Below are 22,786 nucleotides of genomic sequence, written 5' to 3'. Positions count from 1 at the left end.
TTCATGTCATGAAGGGGCCTAAGCTGACCCTTATTTCTCTCCCAGCACTGTCCCTGGCTTCCAGACTTCAAAACCATGTCATTTGTATCAGGTATTTTCATCCCTCCTCTCCCCCATCTTTTCATTTCCTTTTTGTGGATTGTCTCTCCCTATTAGACTGTGAATTCCTTAAGGATGGAGACTTTCTTTTTGCTTATATTTTTTTCCTAGTGCTAGAATATAATAAGTGCTTAATAAATGCTTCCTCCTTTTCTTCCCTCCTCTCCCTCCTTCCTCTTTTCCCTTCCTTCCCCCCTTCCTTTCTAGTCTTCTTGATTAGATTGACAACACTCTAAGCAAATGTACTTTTATCGGTCCTTGTTAAGTGTACTGTATCCCCTGGCCAAAACCCTACCACCCACTTATTTTAAGGCTTGGACCCCAAATCTAAAGGAGACAATTGACAGTAAGGATGTCAAAATATACAGCAAAAATTTCAGTCTGGAGAAGAGTGAAATTGAGACTTAGAAAAGCAATTTCAGGCCATATTATGACCTCTACATCACTTTAATCCCCTACTTTAAAAAAAAAACCTCAAATAAGTAAATCTGTAGGGTGATAAAATGATTAAAGCAGTATTTCAGAAAGATTAATTTGACAGCAGTATGAAGTACTAACTAGAGAGGAAAGGCCCTGGAGGTGGTTAGGAATAGCATGTTATGTAATCTTTCATTCATGGGACCCAAGAAATGGTCATGGGGCCCATCAAAACATAGTTAACCGGGTCAGAAAAGGAGGAGAACTTCTTGCTGAAGACATCCTCCAATGGGACAATGATCCCATATGCCCCAGTGTGTCTACAGCCTTAATTAGGAGATGTTGTAATACTAGCTGTTGAAGCTGGGTCATTCAGAATAACAATAATAATAACTAGCACTTATATTTCATTTTAAGGTTTGCAAAATGCTTTACAAACATCTTTTATTCTCACAACTCTAGGAGGTAGGTGTTATCACTATGTTACTATTCACTATTGCTGTTACATTCTACAGATGAAAAAAGTCGAAGCAAATACAAGTCAAGTGACTTCTCCAGGGTTACACACAGCTAGTGAATGTCTAAAGATTTAAACTCAAGTCTTCCTGACTCCAGGTCCAATGCTCTATCCACTGTGTCACTTGAAGAAAATATTGTTATGAATGGAAATAATACAAGTATCAGAGATTGATTGGCCATGGAGGATGAAAGAAAAGAAAAGGAATCAAAGACAACTTCAAGGTTGAATCATATAAGCCTAGGGTCATGGTAAAGCTGTTCCTAATTTAGGAATAAGGGAACCTGGCTTATTTCTCTGAGAAAAAAAAGTCTCCCCTTACTAACCCATTGCTCCATGGTTCTCATTCCCTCTGGACTTATTTATACAATCTGCACTGTATTATAAGGCATGTTCTCTAGTGGCTTCATGTGTGTCCGATTTCCCCAGTTAGATTATGAATTTAGGACAATGCCAAGTATACAGTACTTCAAACGGCTTTTTATTGCCTTATTGTGGGGCTCCCTCCAGACCTCTCCACTCCCCCATGCCTAAGTAGATGGTCTTAATGAGTTCTTGTGGACAAAAAAAGAAAAACAATAAAAAAGAAAAAAGCAACCATCTCCTTGTGGTTGACATTCTAGTGATGAAAAACAGATAGTAGGGTTTTTTTTAAAATTAATTTATGCCTCCTGGCTCCACTTGGGGGCATCTGAGGGAATCTGGAAGAAGTGCCAAGGTGGCCAGAGAACAGAAAATGAGTGGAGATGAGTGGAAAATGATACATAGAATATATAAAGGGATTCAGCCCCTGTTGATTGAAGATGGTTACTGGTCAGGTTTGGAGAACCTACAATAAATGAGGCTGGATAAAAAATCCTTTCAATCTAGCAGCTTCTTCATAGAACAATGGAATTTCAGTTTAAAGCAGAGATTCTTAAACCAGGATCCACAGATGCCTAAGGGAATATGTGTATATTATTTCAGGAGGTCTATTTTGATGGGAAAAATTACATCTTTTATTTTCACTAACCTCTAACTGAAATTTAGCATTTCTTTTAATTGTGTGTTTAAAAATAAATTATTCTGAAAAGAGCTCCATGTGTTTCCCTATACTGCTGAAGGGGTTCATGAGCCAAAAACGGTTAAAAACCCTTGTTGAAATGATTTCAGAGACTACCTAATCCACTCAGTCTTTGTTTAAAGACTTCAAGTTCTCTGTGTTTTTTTTTAACAAGCATTTATTAAACATTGACTATATGCCAGCCACATATAAACATCATCCCATTTTACCCTCCCAACAAACATGGATAGGTACAATTATTTTCTCCAATTTACAGGTGAGGAAACTGAGCCAGACAGAGATTAAAGGACTTCCCCAGGTTAGTAAGTGCCGGAGGACACATTTGAAGTTAGGTCTTCCTGAAATCAAATCCAGGACTGTATCCATTATGGATGGAGCATATAGGCAGCCACCGTCGCTACCATAGCTGCCTCATGGTAAGTACTTTAAGCAGCCTATGTCATTTGTGGATAAATTCAATTTTTAATAAGTTTTTCCCAACATTGAGACTAAACTTGCCTCTTTGCAATTTCTGCTCGTTGCTCCTAGTTCTGACTTAAGGGAACAGGCACAACACAGCTAATTGACATGACAGCTCTTTAAATACTTGGCCACAGGTATCTCCAGTATGTCTTGGTTTCTCCAGGCTAAATATACCCAATTCTTCCAAACAGTCCTCATGTGACATTACCTTAAGGTTCTTCACTATTTCAGTAGCCATCCTTCTGACAAGCTCCAGCTTAAGAAGGTTCCTTTTAAAAAGAAATATGGTTTGACCAGGGAAACCAATCAAAGTCCTTTGATAGAGAAGTATCATCATCTAGATGCTAGATGTCTTTTAATGAAGTCTAAAATCACATTACCTTTTTTCCCCTGCTATTATCACCTTGTTAATACAAAGAGAGTGTAGAGTTTACTAAAAACCCTGGGGCGTTTTTCAAACTGCTGTCTAGCAGCCCCTCTCTAATGCTCCATTCTGAAATGGATTATACGAGACCAAATTTAAGATCTTATATTTGTCCCTATTACATTTCATCCTGTTAGATTCAGACTGATGTAGAGATTTTTTGGCCCTAGACTTTATAATCCAATATGTCTGCTATCTCTTCTTCCTTTACGTCATCTGCAAAACAGATAAGCATGTCACTGTGCCTTTTTCCATGTCCAGTTCAATAGCTATTAGTCTGTAGATTCAATTCTCTTCCCTTCTTTGAAAACTGGAATGATATTGGCCCTTCTTCAAAATAGTTGACATTTATACACAGTGTTCCAAAAGACAGTGTAATTTTAAATTAAAAGCTTTAACTGCTTTAAGACCTTTGGAACATCCTGTATGTCTCTCTAAGGTTTGCAAATATATTTTCTCATTTAGGTCTCACAACCCTGGGAGGTAGTTACAACAGGTGTTATTATCCTCATTTTACAAATGAGCAAAATAGTCTCAAAGAGGTTAGCCCAATCTCATCCATTCTCCATGATCTTTCTTTTTTTTTAAGTTAATATATTTTATTTATTTTTGTTACATGTTAAGTTCCAAATTGTCTCTTGATCTCCCTCCCCACCTTGTACTAGAGAAGGCCACCATTTGACACAGATTTATAAATCTATGTATAACCATACTATGTGTACTTCTGTATATCAGTTCCATCTCTGGAAGTGGATAGCATCATCCTTCATTGGTCCTTTATAGTTGATTTGAGTATTTATAATACTCAGAATAACTTGGTTTTTCACAATTATTCTTCAGACAATATTGCTATTACTTTATACAATCCTCTCTTGGTTCTGTTCACTTCATTTTTCATTATTTCATTCAAATCTTTCCATGTTTTCCAAAATCAGCCAGCTTATTATTTCTTACAGCACAGTAGTGTTCCACCACAATCACATACCACAACTTGTTTATCCATTCCCCAATTGATGGATATCTCCTCAATTTAGAGGGGCTATAAATATTTTAGAACCTATATCTTCTTTTCCTTTTTTACCTGATCAAATTGGAAAACAGACCTAATAGTGGTATTGTAGAGTCAAAGAGTACACACTTTATAACTCTTTGGGCATAATTCTGGTTTGTTCTTCAGAATGGTTGGATCAGTTCACAGATCTACCAACAATATGTTAGTGTGCCAATTTTTCCATATCTCCTACAACATTTGTCATTTTCCCCTTTTATCATTTTTGCCAATCTGATAGGTGTGAGATGGTATCTCAAAGTTGTTTTAATCTGCTTTTCTCTTGTCAATAAAGATTTAGAGCATTTTTTTCATATGACTATATATAGTTTTGATTTTTCATAAAAATACTGCCTTTGCCAATTGGGGAATGACTCATGTTATTATAAATTTGACAAGGTTCTCTGTATATTTGAGATATGAGACCTTTATCCAAGAAACCACCTCTAAGAAAATTTTCCCAGTTTTCTACTTTCATTCTAATTTCTCCGGTCTACTATATATATATGTGTGTGTGTGTGTGTGTGTGTGTGTGTATACACACACACACACATACACATATATACTATACTATACATGTATATATATGCATATATATGTGTGGGTATATATATATATATATATATATATATACATATAAGAAATGATGAGTAGCATGATGGAAAATGCCATCCACATCCAGAGAAAGAATTGTGGAGTTGGAATGCAGAACAAAGCAGACTATTTTCTTTTTTTTTTCTCTTTTCTCACGGTTTCTACCATTCATTATAATTCTTCCATGCAACATAACTAATGTGAAAATATGTTACATAGGAATGTATGCGTAGAGCTTATATGAGATCGCATGCCATCTTGGGGAGGGAAAGGGAAGAGAGGATTCTAATTCTACATTGGTTTTATTTGTCCAACATCTTTTTAATTTAATGTAACCAAAATTATCCATTTTATATCTCACAATGCTCTCTAGTTCTTATTCATAAATTCTCCTATCTACGGTATAAATCTGATAAGGAATGTGTTTCATGTTCTTCTAGTTTTCTTATTATATACCCCTTTATATCTGGTCATATATCCATTTTGACCTATCTTGGTAAATGTTATAAGATATTGATCTAGATTCAATTTTTGCCAGACTGCTTTCCAGTTTTCCCAACAAGTTTTACTAAATAGTGCTTTCTTCCCCCAAAAGCTTAAATCTTTACATTTGTCACACACAAAATTACTATAATCACTTACTACAATGAGTTGTATGTCTACTGTATTCCATTGATCCACTTATTTATTTTTCTAACCAGTACCAAGTTTTGATAATTACTGCCTTATAATATAGGTTAAGATCTGACACCCTTAAGCCTCCTCCCTTTACATTTTCTTCATTAGTTCCTTTGATAGACTTGACCTTTTCCAAATGAATTTTATTATTATTTTTCTAACTCAATAAAATAATGTTTAGTAGTTTAATTGGGATGGAATTAAATAAGAAGATTAGTTTAGGTAGAATTATCATTTTTGTTACATTGGTTCTGCTCACCACAAACAATTAATATTTCTCCAATTATTTAAATCTGACCTTATCTGTATAAAAAGTTTTTTATAATTAAGTTCATGCTGATCCAACCATTCTGGAGAGCAATTGGGAACTATGCCCAAAGGGCAATCAAACTGTGCATGCCCTTTGATCCAGCAATACCACTACTAGGTCTGTATCCCAAAGAGATAATAAAAGGGGGAACTGACCTACATGTACAAAAATATTTATAGCAGCTCTTTTTGTGGTGGCAAAAAAATGTAAACTGAGGGGATGCCCATCAATTGTGGAATGACTGAATAAATTGTGGTATATGAATGTAATAAAATACTATTATGCTATAAGAAGATGAATAGCATGATGGAAAATGCCATCCACATCCAGAGAAAGAACTGTGGAATTGGAATGCAGAACAAAGTAGACTATTTTCTTTTTTTTGTTTTGTTTTGTTTTTTTCTCTTTTCTCATGGTTTCTACCATTCATTATAAATCTTCTATGCAACATGACTAATGTGAAAATATGTTAAATAGGAATGTATGTGTAGAGCCTATATGAGATCTCATGCCATCTTGGAGAGGGAAAGGGAAGAGAGGAGAAGAAAATGTAAAACTTATGGAAGTGAATGATGTAAACTAAAACAAATTAACCAATTTTAAAAAAGGAAAATAAATAATGATCAAGGGGGGGGAAAGAAATGAGTAGGCAGATTTCAGAAAAATCTGGAAAGACTTACATAAGCTCACGCAAAATAAAATGAGCAGAACCAGGAAAACATTGTATACAGTAACAGCAACACTGTACAATGGTTAACTATAAATGACTTAAACTCTTCTCAGCAATACAATGATCCAAGACAATTCCAGAAGACACATGAGGGAAAATGCTGTCCACATCCAGAGAAAGAATTGAAGTGAAGATTGGTGAAGATTGAAGCTTACTATTTTCACTTTCTTAAGTTTTTTTCTTTTTTGTCTGTTTCTTCTTTCACAACAGGACTAATACAGAAATACATGATTGTATATAAACCTATATCAAATTGCTTGCCATTTTAGGAAGGGGTGAGAGGATGGAAGGAAAAAAATTTGGAACTCAAAATTTTTTTAAATGAATGTTAAAAATGCGTTTACATGTAATTGGAAAAATATTATTTAAAAAATAAATTTAAAAAAAAAGAAAATAATTTAAGTTCATGTAGTTTCTGATTTTGTCTTAGAGGTATACTCCCATGTATTTTATAAATCTACAGTTATTGTAAATGGACTACATGATCTTTCAAAGATTATTGATGGTGGATCATCAGTAACATCTACCAGATATTTCAGAACCCTGAGATGTGGTTCACTCTGGACCAAGTGACTTGGACACATCAATGTAGTGGGTAGTCTCCTACTAGCTTTTATTACATATCATGAATATAAACTTTCTACTAACCATATTTGATATGTTCTCTCCTACCCCAAAAGTCCTCCTCTTAGCAGAAAAATAAAGAAGCAAAATTAGAATTGAATAGCTATCTTCTCTCTAAATTTGATTTCCATTATCCTATTCACCATTAGTTCAGATTCTAGTCATCTTTGACCCTTCTCTTTTGCCCAGTCTCTTTTTCTCTGTCTGTCTCTGTCTTTATATCTCTGTGTGTCTGTCTGTGTGTCTGTCTGTCTCTCTACTTGCTTATCTGCCTATATGTCTATGTAGATAAGTAATCTTTTTGCTATCCTTAACCTTCATCACCAACTGTAGATCATTCTGAGCTTAGTACTCCAAAAAGTCATTCTTACAGGACTGTGTCATGTTTTTATATTCATTCTCCATTAGGTGTTTCCAGCTAAGTGGCATAGTGGATAGAACTAGGAATTAGGAAGATATGAGTCTGCGAAGCAAATTCAATTCCTGCTTTGGATGCTCACTAGCTGTGTGACTTTTGGCAAATGATTTAACATCTTTCATGCTTAATTTATTTATCTGCAAAATGGGGGTTATAATGGCATTTTCCTAATAGAGTTGTTATGAGGGTCAAATGAGATAACATGGGAAGTGCTTTGCAAAATTTAAAGTACTATATAAATGTTAACAGTTGACATTATAAATGTCATTACTGATAGACAAGTGTAGTGCTGATGCAATATTCATAGTGCCCACAATCACTATAAATAGACCTGCATGGTGGTCAATCACAAAATATAACAGATTCTCCATATATAAGACAGAAGCAAAACATTTTTCAAATACAGAAAACCAAGTCCCAACACCAGGGAACAGAATCCATCATAGCAACATAGAAATTAATGTACCACAACATAGCAGAGAGTCACACCATCCTTTAGCCTTCCCACAAACCAACACAAGATCAATATTTATTCACAAGCATATCTGTCTCCCTGGGAAGTATGCTCTCCTCCCAACTGTCTAGCCTAGTTCTGACTCCCAGCTTCCTGTGGGCTCTGCTCCACCCTTCAGCAAACTCCTCCCACCACAGGCTCCATGTGATTACATTCAGCCTATTAGGGGACAGAATATATTTTCAAAGCAGGGAAGGTCTTCAAATTCCATTAGGCTTATTAAGGGGGAAGGGAAGATCTTCAAATTCCCATTCCCATTACAGCAAGATGGTATAGAAAAGGCAAAGACTCACCGGAGATCTCCCTAGAACCTCTCCAAACACTTTAAATAATTCCCTAAAGCAAATTCTGAAGTGGCACAACCCACAAAAGGATGGTGTAACATATTTTTTCAGCCCAAGCAACTTACAAAGTCAGCAAGAAAGATATGTTGCACCAGAGCAATTGCAGGCTATGTCAGCACAGACCAGGGCCCAGCAAAACAGGAGTAGGCTTTGGGGGCAACTGAATCAGCAGCAGCAGTGGCTATTTCCAGAGCTCTCAGCCCTCAGAAAGTAATGAGATTGAACAACTGGTCAGAAGGAGATTACAGGAGTCCCTTTGCTAGCACTAGAGGCTTTTGTTTCTTTCTCTGTTGATCTTCACTCAAACATACTTCACTTTGTTTTCCCATGCTGGTTCTTGTATTTCCTCCTATGACTATATCTCAGGATATTTGCTTTATAGTTGATGTTTCCCTATTTGTTCAAAAGGCAAACTCTATAACTTATAATTTCTCAGAATTAGAAACTACAAAAATCAGTTTTAAAGTTTTGGGGTCATTTTAATACTTCTCTCAGTCAGCTCTATCACTGTTACAATATTACCTAAGACACTAAAATTAAAAATAAAATTAAAATAAAGTTGTCAGACTTACTATAGAGCAAGAGAAATATAATAACCCTCTGTCATTTCATTTTTGAAAAAGATATAGTTCTCTCTCGCAAAAAAAAAAAAAAAGTTAGCATTACTATTAGTTGGATGCATACCGGAGATTCAGAAGGGATTCCTGCATTAGTAGGCAAGTAAGTTAGCTTAGTGACCTCGAACTTAAATTAAATGTTTATTTTAAATGTATAGCATTCATTTATTTGGATTGTGATTATCTACTTCTTCCCTTCTCTTAGAAAATCCAAGAAATAGTCCAAATGAACCAATAATTTTTATAGCAAAGTATTTTCACCATTAACAGTGGAGCCACCACATTTGAACTTTGATATCACAGTCTCAGATATGCTACATGAAGAAGCAGAAATGTCAGTGAAGCAAACAAATATGGAGGATGCCATTGTACTAAACCAAGTATACAGAGAGAGCTCTATACCAGGGATGATGTAATTTAGAGGGTATGGAATGATTAATTCTCAAGGCTTCTCATCTGAAAGAAGTGAGGAGTTCAAAAGGACAGGACTTATTTTTTGCCCAAAAAGTAACCAAGAGAATACCAGTAACTACCAAATGAAATACTTAATTTTCTATGTATTTAAAATGTCAATGAAATAATCTACATGTGCATCACAGGCATTTCTGATGAAAAAGGAGAAAGGACAGACAAGCTTTTGCAAATGGTATTCTATAACAAGGGACAGCTAGGTGGCTTGATGGATAGAGCACTGGGCCTAGAGTCAGGAAGATTCATTTTTGTGAGTTCAAATCTAGTCTTAAGATACTTACTAGCTGTGTGATCCTGGGCAAGTCACTTAATCCTGTTTGCCTCAGTTCCTTACCTGTAAAATGAGTTGGAAAAGGAAATGGTAAACCATTCCAGTATCTTTGAGAAGAAAACCCTAAATGAAGAGTCTAACACAACTCAACAACAACAACAAATTCTATAACCAACCACATCTATAGAGTCACATGATTGCCTGAAAGGATTAGAAAATAGAGGACCTTATCATGATTATTATTTATCAAGTACAAAATAGTATTCAAATTCAGTGCAGCAAAATGATGTTTTCAAGGTTCTCTTTCAATAACACTCTCTTTCATATGTTAAAATCATGTAGTATTCTTTTAAAAATGTATAATGTGGAGACTATCCTCAAAGCAAGCACAATATTCTAAGCCTGCTACCAATTTGTGTAACGGCTTGGTGAGCTTGCTCCTGGAAATGCATGATGGAGGGCTTCTTTTCCCCCCTACATTAGAACATGAGCAGGAATCTTTGACTGTTTCCTGTCAGCTTACTGAGTAGTTTTTTAACTGGCTGAGATTGAATTGAGTGCACATACAAAAGGCTTGAACTAATGAACTCATTTTTCTATTCCCTAGTGAAAACCAAGGCAAGAACTACTATGGCCTCCTGGGTAGGAGAGGGGCCCACTCAGGCACAGGATTATTAAGACTTGGTGCCTCTGTTTTATCTCTGTTGTGTTTATTTTTTCTGTTGTTAGGTAAATGAGTATCAGAGATTGAATTGGATTAGCTTGAAGCTTTATAAACTTCAAAAGGTTGGAATAGCCATTAAAATCTCAAAAAAGGAAGTTTGTAACAAGGTCTATTCTTGACTGCAGCAGCCAAGTCCAGTGAAGAGTCATTCCTCAGAAATCCTGCTTGACCTATCCCAGCAGAAAATTGATCTAGTAAGTAAGACACCACATCCAGCAATCTAGAAAATGGATCAGACCAGGTCCTTATTGGGAAATCCAAGAAAAAATCATAGTGAGTCATTTTCCCGCCCAGATCAGCACAGGGAGACAGTCAAAGAGGTCTGCAGACACCAGGGACAAGGTCTACCTAGGAGAGGCTGTGCACTAAAGGGAACAGTGGAGGATACGTGGACACTATAGAACTGGTTTTAATATGAGAACCACATGGTTAGGAGGTCCCCTTTTCAATTGATTATAGGCAAAACTAAAAGGCATCTTCAAAAAAGACCTGGGGCAGCTTAATTCAAGTCTCTTTACCCAATTATTTTCAGCTACACTTTGGGGAAGGAGTGAGGAATCTTTTTCTCTTCTGTCAATGTCCTATGAGAGACAGTCCTATGAGGGTAGAGTTCTTGTGGCTTTCTCTCCTCCAAGGCCCTATGAAAAGCCTCCATCTTTAGTCTTTGCATTTATTCTTTTTAAAATTCTAAGAAAGTGATCAATGCAATGATTAACCATGATTCCAGAGCACTGATGATGAAGAATGCTACCCATTTCCTGACAGAGTTGAAGGCTTTCATATGTAGAATAAGGCACACATTTTTCTACATGGCTAACATGGTGATTTGTTTTGTTTGACCATGCGTGCTTATGAAAAGGGTTTTGATTTTCTTTCTTGGGGGGTGGGGGTAGGAGGGAGAGAAAATAATTACTTGTTAATGTTAAAAATAGTCATATCAGCTCACATTGTAGTGGCAAAGAAGGACAATTGAAGGAGTATCCATCAATTGGAGAATGACTGAACAAATTATGACATGGAAATATAATGGAATAATATTGAAGTAATATTGTACAATAAATAATGAATGGATGATTTCAGAGAAAAAAATAAAATAAAATTCCAAGAAAGGAGAGCCTCCAATCTGAATTTGCCTCAGGAGGGTGCCTCAGCATGGTGGAATTGCAGAATATGGGTATGTAATCAGTACATACAGTGTCAGTGCCTGAGGAGGAAGGAGTGACCTTCAGACTCAGGCCGGTCACAGCTGAGAAGTCTTATCTCAAAGGCATGCCACATTGTATGTGAATTTGGTGGGATCAATGTAATATACAGATATGTCCCAATTAGTGAGAATAATGAATCCTGAGAAATGGACTCCTTATTTGAATTTGCATTGCATATTTACATTAGGTTGGATTCATGGATCATATTTTACCTAATTATAACTCTGAAATGTTTAAATTTGAATGCAGGATTTATTATTCACATTAATCAAGATTTAGTTGAGGGAGCTATTTAAGGGTATATCCCAGAGGCACGTATATGTGTGTGAGGGAGATGTTTACTGTACATTTGGACTTGTATATCTTTGAAGTAAATGTCCCTATAAAAACTACCTGATGTTAAGTGATTAGAATGGAACGGGGGTGCTAGTTCCCGGCTCCTGAGAATGGTGGGGTACACAACCAGTGTGGGCTTGAGCTGATGGCAGTAGAGAAAAGAACCCTCCAAATCCCTTAGGGTATCTTAGGGGAAAACAACCCTCCTGGCTCTGGGATAGTGATCCAGGGCATACTCAACACGTTTGCAAATTAATCTGGCAGTTTTGCATAGCTTGATATTATTATCACATGATTGTAATGTTTGTCTTTGGGGTCATCCCAGCAAAGTTTGACTGGTGCCCTTAAAGGGGGAATCTAGATTGCTGAAGACTCCCAATATTGTGCTTCTTCTCAGCTCAGGAAGAGAGAAAGCTATCTTAGGTCGGAAGGCCATAGGGGAATTTTTGTTTGTTTTTTCTCTCTTGTTTTTCTGCTATAGCAGGAATTTGAATCTTCTGGAGACAGAAGAATGGTAATGACCAGATTTGATTATCAACTATGTCACTGCGAATTTTCTTTCAATTAGATCATGCAGTACCTCAAGTCACTAAAAGCTGCCCAGGATTTGAACTTTGACAAATAAAGTCTAGTACATTTGCTGAGGACAGCAGATATTAAAAATTGGAGAGCAGAATGTGAGGGTGGGGTTGAAACCACCTCTATTTGGCTGTGGTGCTTTCATTACTTAACTGAATCGATCAGAACTGAGTATGAACAGGAATTGTACACCTACTTGAATCAAAACCATCGTGTTTAGAGACTGGGTTACACCCAACACATTTTTTAAAATTTTCTTTTAATTTTTATTTTCTGTTTCAATTCTCTCCTTTCCTCCACCTCCTTCCATACCTATTAAGAAAGCATGAAAAACATATTTCTACATTAGCCATGTTGCCAAAAAAAAGGGGGGGGGTAAGAAAAAGGAAAAAAATGCTTCGATCTGTACTCACAATCCATTAGCTCTCTATCTGAAAGTAGAGAGCATTTTTCATCATGAGTCTTTTGGAACTGACATGGATCACTGTATTGATCAGAGTAGCTAAGTCTTTCACAAGTGATCATCATCACAATATTGCTATTACAGTATATAATGTTCTCCTGGTTCTGCTTACTTCACTTTGCATCAGTTTATGTAAGTCTTGCCAAGTTTTTCTGAAACCAACCCCCTTGTCATTTCTTATAGCATAATAGTATTCCATCACATTTATATGACATAACTAATTCAGCTATTACCCAATTAATGGTCATTCTCTCACTTTCCAATTCCTTACTACCACAAAAAGAGTTACTATAAATATTTTTGTACATTCCAAAACAATTTTTATAAAAAGGGTTCCTATATTTAAGAATTCAAGGAAAGAAGAGATTCTGAACACCAGGATTTCAGAGGTTGGAGAAAGCATGGAAGCAAAGGGAAGAGTGAGTTGTGGCAGGGAAGGGGCAGCTAGTTCTGTCTCAGACACATACCAACTGTGTGATCCCGGGTAAGCCACTTAACCTCTTCAACTCTCAGTTTCCTCATCTGCAAAATGGGAGTAATAATAACACCTACCTCACAAATGAGTTAACATGTGTAAATGTGCTTTGCAAACCTTAAAGTACTGTACTATAAATGCTGGTTGTTTGTCGTCATTATTATATCTAGGAGAGGCATTGGTTCTGTAGGTAGCAGTAGATTTACAGGGAAAGGAAGATCCAGCCTGAGAGAAGTTCCATGAAAAAGGTTGGCTCTTTCTCTTTTGTCCCATTCCAACACCATCCACCCATAGACAGTATAATATAATCTGCTATTTCATTACCCAAATGTTTCCAGTAAAGTGAATTTTTCTTCAACCACAAAGAGGCCAGGGATTAGCTAGAGGTAGATATAAATGACTGGTTAGGCAGAAAGCCCAAACTCCACTGAGGTGTTAGGAACTTTTTTCCTAATTGGAAGTTCTGAACAATTGTGACAGAACTCAGAACTTTTATCTTAAAAACAAAACAAACAAAAAAATCTCCTTAAAGATGAAGAGAGAGAAAAAAATCAAAGGGGCCATTATATTACCCTGTAGGCTTAAAGGAGCTAATTACTGTAATGGGGTATTACAAAAATAATTACCAAAAGACTTCAGGAATACTCTTCAGAATATGGTATTTTGTGAGAAGCAATAGTTTACTTCCAGCCCTCAAAACTCCTTCTTAGCCTTTAATGCCCAGAAAATGATTTGCTCTTGGGTCGCTAGTGCTTACGACAAAGCCTACGTCTTCAGAGTCTCTTATGTAGAAGAGAGTTTTCATTTTACTCATGGTTCCAATTATTTTCTGAGGAAGGGATGTAAGTGGCCTTATTTTCAGCCACTCACTAGGAGACATGTCTCAGGGATCTTTTGTGGATTTGTTCTTACCCTAGGGAAGCCTATGGGAAAGTTTCATAGGGTCAGTTTGACCCTGTGTTTCAGTTTCATTTTGGTGCTTTGCCAAAAAAAAAAAAAGAAAGGGGAAAATAGCTGCCTTGAGTTCAGTGACCCAAGCAGGCCCAGCAGGATTTTGGATAAGATTTATCTTTAGCACTCTTAGTTGCTGACAGAGTATAAAAGAGATTGGGGGGTGGGAGGGAAGGAGGTAAAGGATAGGGCAGTTCAGCAAGCTAACCAACATATCCAGTCTGAGAATATAGATAAAGTTTCATACCTATAGTCTTTCACAATGAGGCAACAAATGACACAGTGGAGAATGTTATGTCTGGAGTCAGGAGACTTGAGTTCAAATCCTGCCTCAGACATCTAGTGGCTGTGTGACCTTGGACAAGTCACCTAACCTCTATTTACCTCAGTTGACTCAGCTGTAAAATGGGGATAATAATAACACCTACTTCCCAGGATTGTTGTGAAAATCAAATGAGATATTTGAAAAGCACTTAATATAGTGCCTGGTACATTGAAAGTCCTTAATAAATGTTTGTTCCCACCTCTCCAAAGAGGGTACATTTCCCAGTGGGCAATTTTACGAACACTTAATACACACTTAATACTCTTTGAGTAAGAGTGTCTTGTTTGTCGAACTTTTTTTTTAATGCAGACTATTTTAAGTATTCCTGTTGAGTACAAGTGCTCAGACCCTCTTTTCTTCAAGTAAGATGCTCCAAAATATTCTATAGGCATCGTATAGAGATTTAAAGATTTTGAAACACTGTCCTCCATGTAGGATATCTCAAGAAGTAATATTTTGGTTTTAATAAACTACTAGTCCAGGTTATAATGTATTGTCTGATAGTTTCATTCTTTGGATTTGCAGAATTTATAGAGAAAGAAAACTACAGCCTGTACACTCATCATGAGAACAATTCCTCCAAAGAAACTAGCTATTTCAAAAATAGATTTTCTCATAGAAGAATTATAGTAATAAGATTATATTATTATATTAAGTGTTGTTAAGATTGCTCACTGGAACATGTATCTTCTTTGCAGAGGCAGGGGACTATGGGTGTGGAACAATCTATATATATATTGTCAGGCTCTGTGGATGTGTTGGTTAATTTTGTTATATTTTCTCCCTCCTCTCTTTTTTATTCTATATTTCTAGGGATGGATTTCTGAATACTGGAGAGTAGGAGGGAACTATCTGGAAATGAAGGTGATGCAAAAAGAAAAGAGATCAGTAATTAAAAAAAAAGATTACTCACCTAACAAGTGATTTTTGTCATTATTTACAACTTTATTCATCACATTGACTAGATTTAGAATAACAGACTCCACCAAGTCCAATCTATAACAGACAAGAAACTTCTCTATAACCTACCTGAAAAATGGTTCAGTCTTTGCTCAAAGGCCTCCAGGGAAGAAGAACCCTCTACATACCCAGATAACTCATTCTACTTTCAGATAACATTAATTGCTAAAAAGTTAAGAATTGTTAAAAAAAAAAAAAAAACACCTTCATTTTAAGGAACCATACAGGTCAATCATCCTTACTCTTTCATTCTTTTCCCAGCTCTGCTCCTAACTCACAACACTTCTCCACCAAGTCTCAACAACCTTCTCACCCTTGAAGATGTCTCTTCCCCTGAGGTCCCTCTGATTGCCTAGTTCCTCCTAGAACCTCCATTTTGAGGAAATATCAAGGCCAGCAAAGCTTACACCTTCAATCCCTTCCTGGCGCAGAGTTAATGTTAATAGAAATTGTTTCTGTTTTGGCCAGAAACCCTGAGGATCTTCCCCTTCCAGACTGATTTTTTAAATTTTGGACTAGGTAAAAGAGGCCATTTTCTTGCCTTATTTCTTACCTAGTCTTATTCACGGGATGGATGTTGCCCATAATAGAGGAGATCTGTTAAAGACTTTAGTTTAAAAAGGCCAAGGTCTCTCCTACAAGGTCCAGAGCCATCTCCAGATGTCCTGATGTATATCTGGCCACTGGACCCAGATGGCTCCAGAGGAAAGAGTGAGGCTGATTACTCTCCACAGCCCTCCCTCACTTAAATCTTGTATGTCATGGCATTACTTCTCTGACATCATGCTCCTATTCCAGAACGAAGGACAAACAACAAAGCATTGTTCCTAACTCACCAGACTTCCCTCTCCCCACCCTGTTTTTTCAGATTCCATTTTGTCTTAAAAGAGTGTGTGTATGTATAGGTACATGTATGTATGTATGTATGTATGTATGGCATGCATGCATGTATATAAAAATAATATGGGAGCAGCTAGGTGGCACAGTGGATGGAGCCCTGGAATCAGAAGGACCTGAATTCAAATCCAGCTTCAGACATTTGACACTTACTGTGTGACTCTGGGCAAGTATGTATGTAATCAAACTATAGTAACAGCCTACATTCATATGCACCTTGAGATCCCCAAAGTATTTTACCTATGCTATCTATGTTGACCTTCACAACAACCTCTTGGGGGCGGTGTCATTATTATGTCCATTTTGCATATGATGAAACTGAGGCTCGCTACCCAAGTCTGGTTAAGTGACTAGCTCAGAGCCACACAGGCAGCAATCGTGGAAGGCAGGATTTGGGCCTCGATTTTCCTGCCTCCAGGCCCAGAGCTCTTCCCACTTATCCCAAGCTGTCTGTCTCCATATCTCCTAATGCTTCACCTACACAAGACTGTGACCCTCAGGACGATTTCTTGTAGAGACTCTGTGGAAGATAAGTATCACTGGACCAGTATTTTTCTGCAGGGTTTGTTTCTTTTTTTTAACCACACTTCTGAAACTGCAGCAAAAGCAAGACAAGCCAAATACTTCCTCTTCTGTTCACACCACCCTCTAACAGAATCAATAATGTCCTTTGTGGGTTTGGGGTTTTTTTCTCTTTTAATGAGGGGTGGGAGTGGAAAGGGAGGGAGAAAAGGGGGATTTTCATTAATTGGAAGGGGGGGGAAGGTTTCTTTTAAAAAAAAGCTTTTTTTTCCCCCTCCAGCAATGCTAATACACTTTCTCATACGCTCTTTTGCCATCATTATATTTTCACACAAGTAGCTTCCTAAGCAACATCATCAGACTCACATTTGCTGTTGTTTAGTTGATTAATGTGTTCAACTCTTTGTGTCCCCATTTGGGGGTTTTCTTGGCCAAGGTATTGGTGTGGTTTGCCATTTCCTTCTCCAGCTCATTTGATGAATGAGGAAACTGAGGCAGACAGGCTTAAGTGACTTGCCCAAGATTGCACAGTTAGTAAATGTCTGAGGACAGATTTGAACTCAGGTCTTCTGGATTTTATACACTGGCCACCTCACTGCCCTCAGCATCCCATACTTAACATAAAATCTTGAGACCAGGTCCTAAGAGGTAGATGTGTGCCAACACTGAAGCAATATTTCCTAACCATGGAAAATTGATAAAAAGAGGGTACCCTAGTAGTCAGCATATAATAATGAGGTGAGATGGGCCAGCTGTAGGTGAGCTGAAGGCACATATTAAAATACATACATAGCCCAATAACTCATTCATTCAAAAAACACTATGTACCTACTGTGTACTAGGTATTGAAGAAATCATTAAAGAAATGACTCTATGGTTATTTGTTGTCCCTACCCCTCCCCCCATTGGAAGGTGATTTCCTTTTACTAGTGATCTTTTTCATTCTTATATCCCTAGTACTTTGCACAGTGCTTGGCACATAGTAAGTACTTATTAAATACATAATGGTTGATTGATTTTTACTTATTAAGCATTTTTTGCTCCAACAAATTGTTCTAGGGTCTAGAAGTGGAAGAGACAGGTGGAGGAAAAGCTAAGGAAAGTCCTGAAGAGACAAAATTATACCAGGATTTTAAAAGATCAATTTTGTAATAATAATAGCTAATATTGACTACACTCTGCTAACCACTTTACAATTATTATCTCATTTGATCTCACAACAGCCCTAGGAGGTAGATGTTATTATTAATCCTATTTTATAGATGAGAAAATTGAGGCAAAGAGGTCAAGTGACTTGCCCAAGGTCACACAACTAGTAAGTGTCTAAAGCTGAATTTTAACTCAGGTCTTCCTGATTCCAGGCCTAGTGCTCTAACCCAAATTGGTTTTTGCTTTTTAAATTGTTTTTTCCTGGTATTTTACTCTTCAATTATCTAGTCAAGTTAGACTCTGTAATTCTCTCTCTTGGAGGGAGTGCAGAAAGGATTCATTCTTTCCAGAGCTGGAGAGATGGGGAAATATTTAGCACCACATGAGGGTGTAGGGTAAACTGGTAGAGTCTTCTCTGTAATTGCTTTCTAGCTTTGCTAGGACGTTTTAAAATAGAGTATTGGAGACTGATGGGGGAAGCTACTGAAATACTGTCTCTTTCTTCTCTCTTGGGGTATTTCTAAATGCATGGAGTCATCTATAGAATGTCTTGTGTAAAGAATGTCAAGGAGGCCAGTGTCATTGGATTTAAGAGTAGGTGTGGGGGGGGGGGAGTAAGGTACAAGAAGACTGGGAAGGTGAAGGTCAGGGCCTAGGTAATGAAAGATTCTGAATGCCAAACACAGGATTTTGTATTTTGTATTTGATCAGGAACCACTGGAGTTTATTGAGTAGAAAAGTGATATGGTTGGACCTGTACTTTAAGAAAACCACTTAGGGGGCCATATCAAAGATGGATTGGAGTGGGGAGAGACTTGAGGCAGGTAGACCCATCAGTAGGTTACTGCAATAATCCGAGGATGAGGTGAAATGGGCCTGCCCCAGAGTGGTGATAGTGTCAGAGGAGATAAGGGGGCATATTTGAGAGATGTTTGAACAGTGAGATCAACAGGCCTTGGCAACAGAATAAATATGGAGGGATGAGAGAAGGCGGGAGTTGAAGATGACACCTAGATTGTGAGCCCAGGAGGACTAGGAGATTGATGGTATCCCTGACAGTAATAGTAAAGTCTGGAGGGGGAAGGAATTTAGAATAAAGATAAGAGAACTGTTTATTCATATCCTCTAACTACATATATTTTGTGGAATGGCTATTGATCATATATATATTTCTGCCTAATATAGCTTTGATATCAGACTTATATCAGAAATATCTCAAAGATTTTTCTTTCCCAATTGACAATTACCTTTCTTATTCTAGATACATTGATTTCACTAATACAATAGCTTTTTCTGTTTCATGTTATCAAAATTGTCTAATTTTTGTGACAATTGAGTTATTTGGTTAAGAATTTTCATAAGAAAGAGGAATGCACTGGGAAAAGGGGGAGGTAGTGGGTGTACATTATCTGGCATAAAAGAGGAAAGAAAAAGCTTTTACAGTGGATGGGGAAATGGGGAAGATGGAGGGGAGCTTGTTGAAACTTACTCTTATCAGAATTGGTTCAAAGAGGGAATAATATACATACTCATTCCAGTATAGAAATCTATCTTACCACACAGGAAAGTAGGAGGACAACAGAATAAGAGAAGGGGGGGGGGAGGTGCTGGTAGAACAGAGGGAGGATTGGGGGAGGTGAAAGTCAGAAGCAAAACACTTGAGAATGGTTAGGATGAGAGGAAAAAGAGAGCAGGATAAACAGGGGGAAAACAGGATGAAGGGAAATACATGGTAATCATAACTGAAAACAATTTTACAGCAAATTTTTTTGATAAAGACCTGATTTCTCAAATATATAGAGGAGTCAAATTTATAAAAAGAAGAGCCATTCCTTAATTGATAAATGGTCAAAGGATATGAAAAAGCAGTTTTCAAACAAAGAAATCAAAGCTATCTATAGTCGTGGAAAAAAATCTCTAAATCACTATTGATTAGACCAGAAATATTAATTAAAACAACTCTGAGCTACCACCCCATACTTATCAGATTGGCTAATATGACAGAAAAAGAAGATAACAAATGTTGGAGAGGATATGGAAAAATTGAGACAATAATGCATTGTTGGTGAAGCTATATACTGATTCAACCCCATATGGAGTTGAGATCCACAGTTTAAGAAGCACTGAAGGAGTCTCAAGTGGAAAAAGGTTAAGAAGCCCCACTGTAGAGCAATTTGGAACTATGCTCAAAGTACTATTAAATCATGTGCACCCTTTGATGAAGCAATAGCACTATTAGGTCTATATCCCAAAGAGAGAAAAAACAAAAAAGAAAAAGATCTATATGTATAAAAACAATTTGTAGCAGCTCTTTTAATGGTGGCAAAGAATTGTAAATTGAGAGGATGCCCATCAATTGCAGAATGGCTAAAAAAGTTGTTGTAAATGATTGTGATGAAATACTATTATGCTAAAAGAAATGATGGACAGAAAAACTTGGAAAGACTTACATGAACTGATGCAATGAAATGAGCAGAACCGGGGTGGCCAGGTAGCACAGCGAGTAAGAGCACCGACCCCAGTGTAGGGATGACCTGGGGATTGAATCCGGGCTCAGACACTTAACATCCACCCAGAAATATCTGGCTGTGTAACCTTGAGCAAGTTACTTAACCCCAATTGTCTAGGGGCAGCCAGGTGGCTCAGTGAGTAAGAGCACCCTCCCCAGTGTCGGGATGACCTGGGGATCGAATCCAGGCTCATATACTTAGCACCACACCCAGAAATAACTGGCCATGTAAACTTGAGCAAGTTACTTAACCCCACTTGCTTAAAAAACAAAAAAAGAAATGAGCAGAACCAGAAGAACATTGTATATAGTAACGATAATATAATGATCAACTGAGAATGACTTAGTTATCCTCACCAATACAATCCAAGACAATTCTGAAGGACATATGATGAAAAATGCTACCCAGCTCTAGAGAAAGTGGTAGAGTCTGAATATAGATCAAAGCATACTTTTTTTTTCTTTCTTTATTTTGGGTGGGATTTTTTTGTCTGTGTTTTCTTTCACAACATGACAAACATGGAAATATATTTTGCATGATTGTACATGTATAACCTATATAAAATCATGTGCTTCTCAATGAGTGGGGCAAGGAGAAAGAAGGAGGGAGAGAATTTGAATTGAAAAAATTTTTGAATGACTGTTAAAAATTGTTTTTACATGTAATTGGTGAAAAAATAAAACATCAAATTAAAAAATAACTCTACCCCTCAACATAATTGTAAAAAGTACATCTATCTACCACACTTCACCAGTCATATTGGCCAAGATGACAAAACAGGAAAATGACAAATGCTGGAGAGGATGTGGAAAAATCCGAACACTAATGCATTGTTAGTAGAGTTGTGAACTGATCCAACCATTCCGGAGAGCAATTTGTAACTATGCCCAAAGGGTTATAAAAAAGTACATACCCTTTGACCCAGAAATACACTTCTAAGGATGTATCCTAAAGAGATCATACAAGTGGGAGGAAGACCCATTGGCACAAAAATATTTATAGCAGCTCTTTTTGTGGTGGCAAAGAATTGGAAGTCAAGGGGATGCCAATCAATTGGGGAATGGCTAAACAAGTTGTGCTATAAGAAATGAGGAGCAAGGGGTGGCTAGGTGGCGCAGTGAGTAGAGTGCTGGCCCCAGAGTCAGGAGGATCTGAGTTTGAATCCAGCCTCAGACACTTAACACTCACTAGCTGTGTGACCTTGGGCAAATCACTTAACCCCAATTGCCCTCCAAAAAAAAAAAATGAGGAGCAGATGGACTTCATAATAACCTGGAGAGACTTATATAAACTGATGCTGAGTGAGGAGAGCAGAGCCATGAGAACTTTGTACACAATTGCAGACACATCAAGTCTGTGACTACTAACTTTGATAGACTGGACTCCTCTAAGCAATACAAGGTTATAAGACAACTCCAAAATATTCATTATGGAAAGGGATATCCACCACCAGAGAAAGAACTACAGAATCTGCAGATTGAAGCAAACTATTTGCTCTCTCTTGTTTGTGTTTTGTTTTGTTTTATCCCTTCTTTTTCATTGTTCAGCCCATTGGTTATAATCCTTTACAACATGACTAACCTTCAACGTGAAGGTATTTGTAGAGCCTATATTTGATTACATGCCACTCTGGGGGTGAGGGGGGAGAAGAGGGAAGGGGAGAAAATTTGAAACTTAAGAAATTGTGGAACTGAATGTTGTAAACTAAAACTAAATAAAAAGACATCAAGAAAAAAAGAACTGAAAAAAATTAATATCCAGGAGAGACTTACGTGATTTGATGCTGAGTGAGAAGAGCAGAACCAGGAAAACTTTCTACACAATTACAGACACATAGTATCTGTGATTACTAACTTTGACAGACTGGGCTTCTCTCAGCAATGCCAGGTTATAAGACAACTCCAAAAGACTCGTGATGGAAAGGATACCCACATCCAGAGAAAAGACCTACAGAGTTTAAATGCAGTTTGAAGCAAACTACTTGCTCTCTCTTTTGTGTTTAGTTTTGTTTCATTCCTTCTTTTTTTTGGGGGGGGGGAGCTTTTTGGAGGGCAATTGGGGTTAAGTAACTTGCCCAAGGTTACAAGGT

The 22,786-nt window shown here is 37.2% G+C and overlaps 1 long non-coding RNA gene across 1 annotated transcript in view; it reads right to left on the bottom strand.

The window, feature by feature from the left end:
- Window positions 1–2,272: 2,272 nt before the first annotated feature.
- LOC138143268 (uncharacterized) overlaps window positions 2,273–22,786 on the bottom strand; it is a 49,472-nt gene continuing 28,958 nt past the window's right edge. Inside the window, exons 2-3 of the long non-coding RNA XR_011163651.1 lie at window positions 9,612–9,664; window positions 2,273–2,827 (exon numbers count right to left, since the gene is read on the bottom strand). This is a non-coding gene — a long non-coding RNA (uncharacterized lncRNA). The remainder of the gene's footprint in view (window positions 2,828–9,611; window positions 9,665–22,786) is intronic.

Source organism: Petaurus breviceps, unplaced genomic scaffold, assembly GCF_028583685.1.
Source record: "Petaurus breviceps papuanus isolate PSGF00001 unplaced genomic scaffold, PetGlider_PUasm1.0 90633, whole genome shotgun sequence".
Lineage (NCBI taxonomy): Eukaryota > Metazoa > Chordata > Mammalia > Diprotodontia > Petauridae > Petaurus > Petaurus breviceps.
This window is presented reverse-complemented; position numbering and strand designations above follow the sequence as displayed.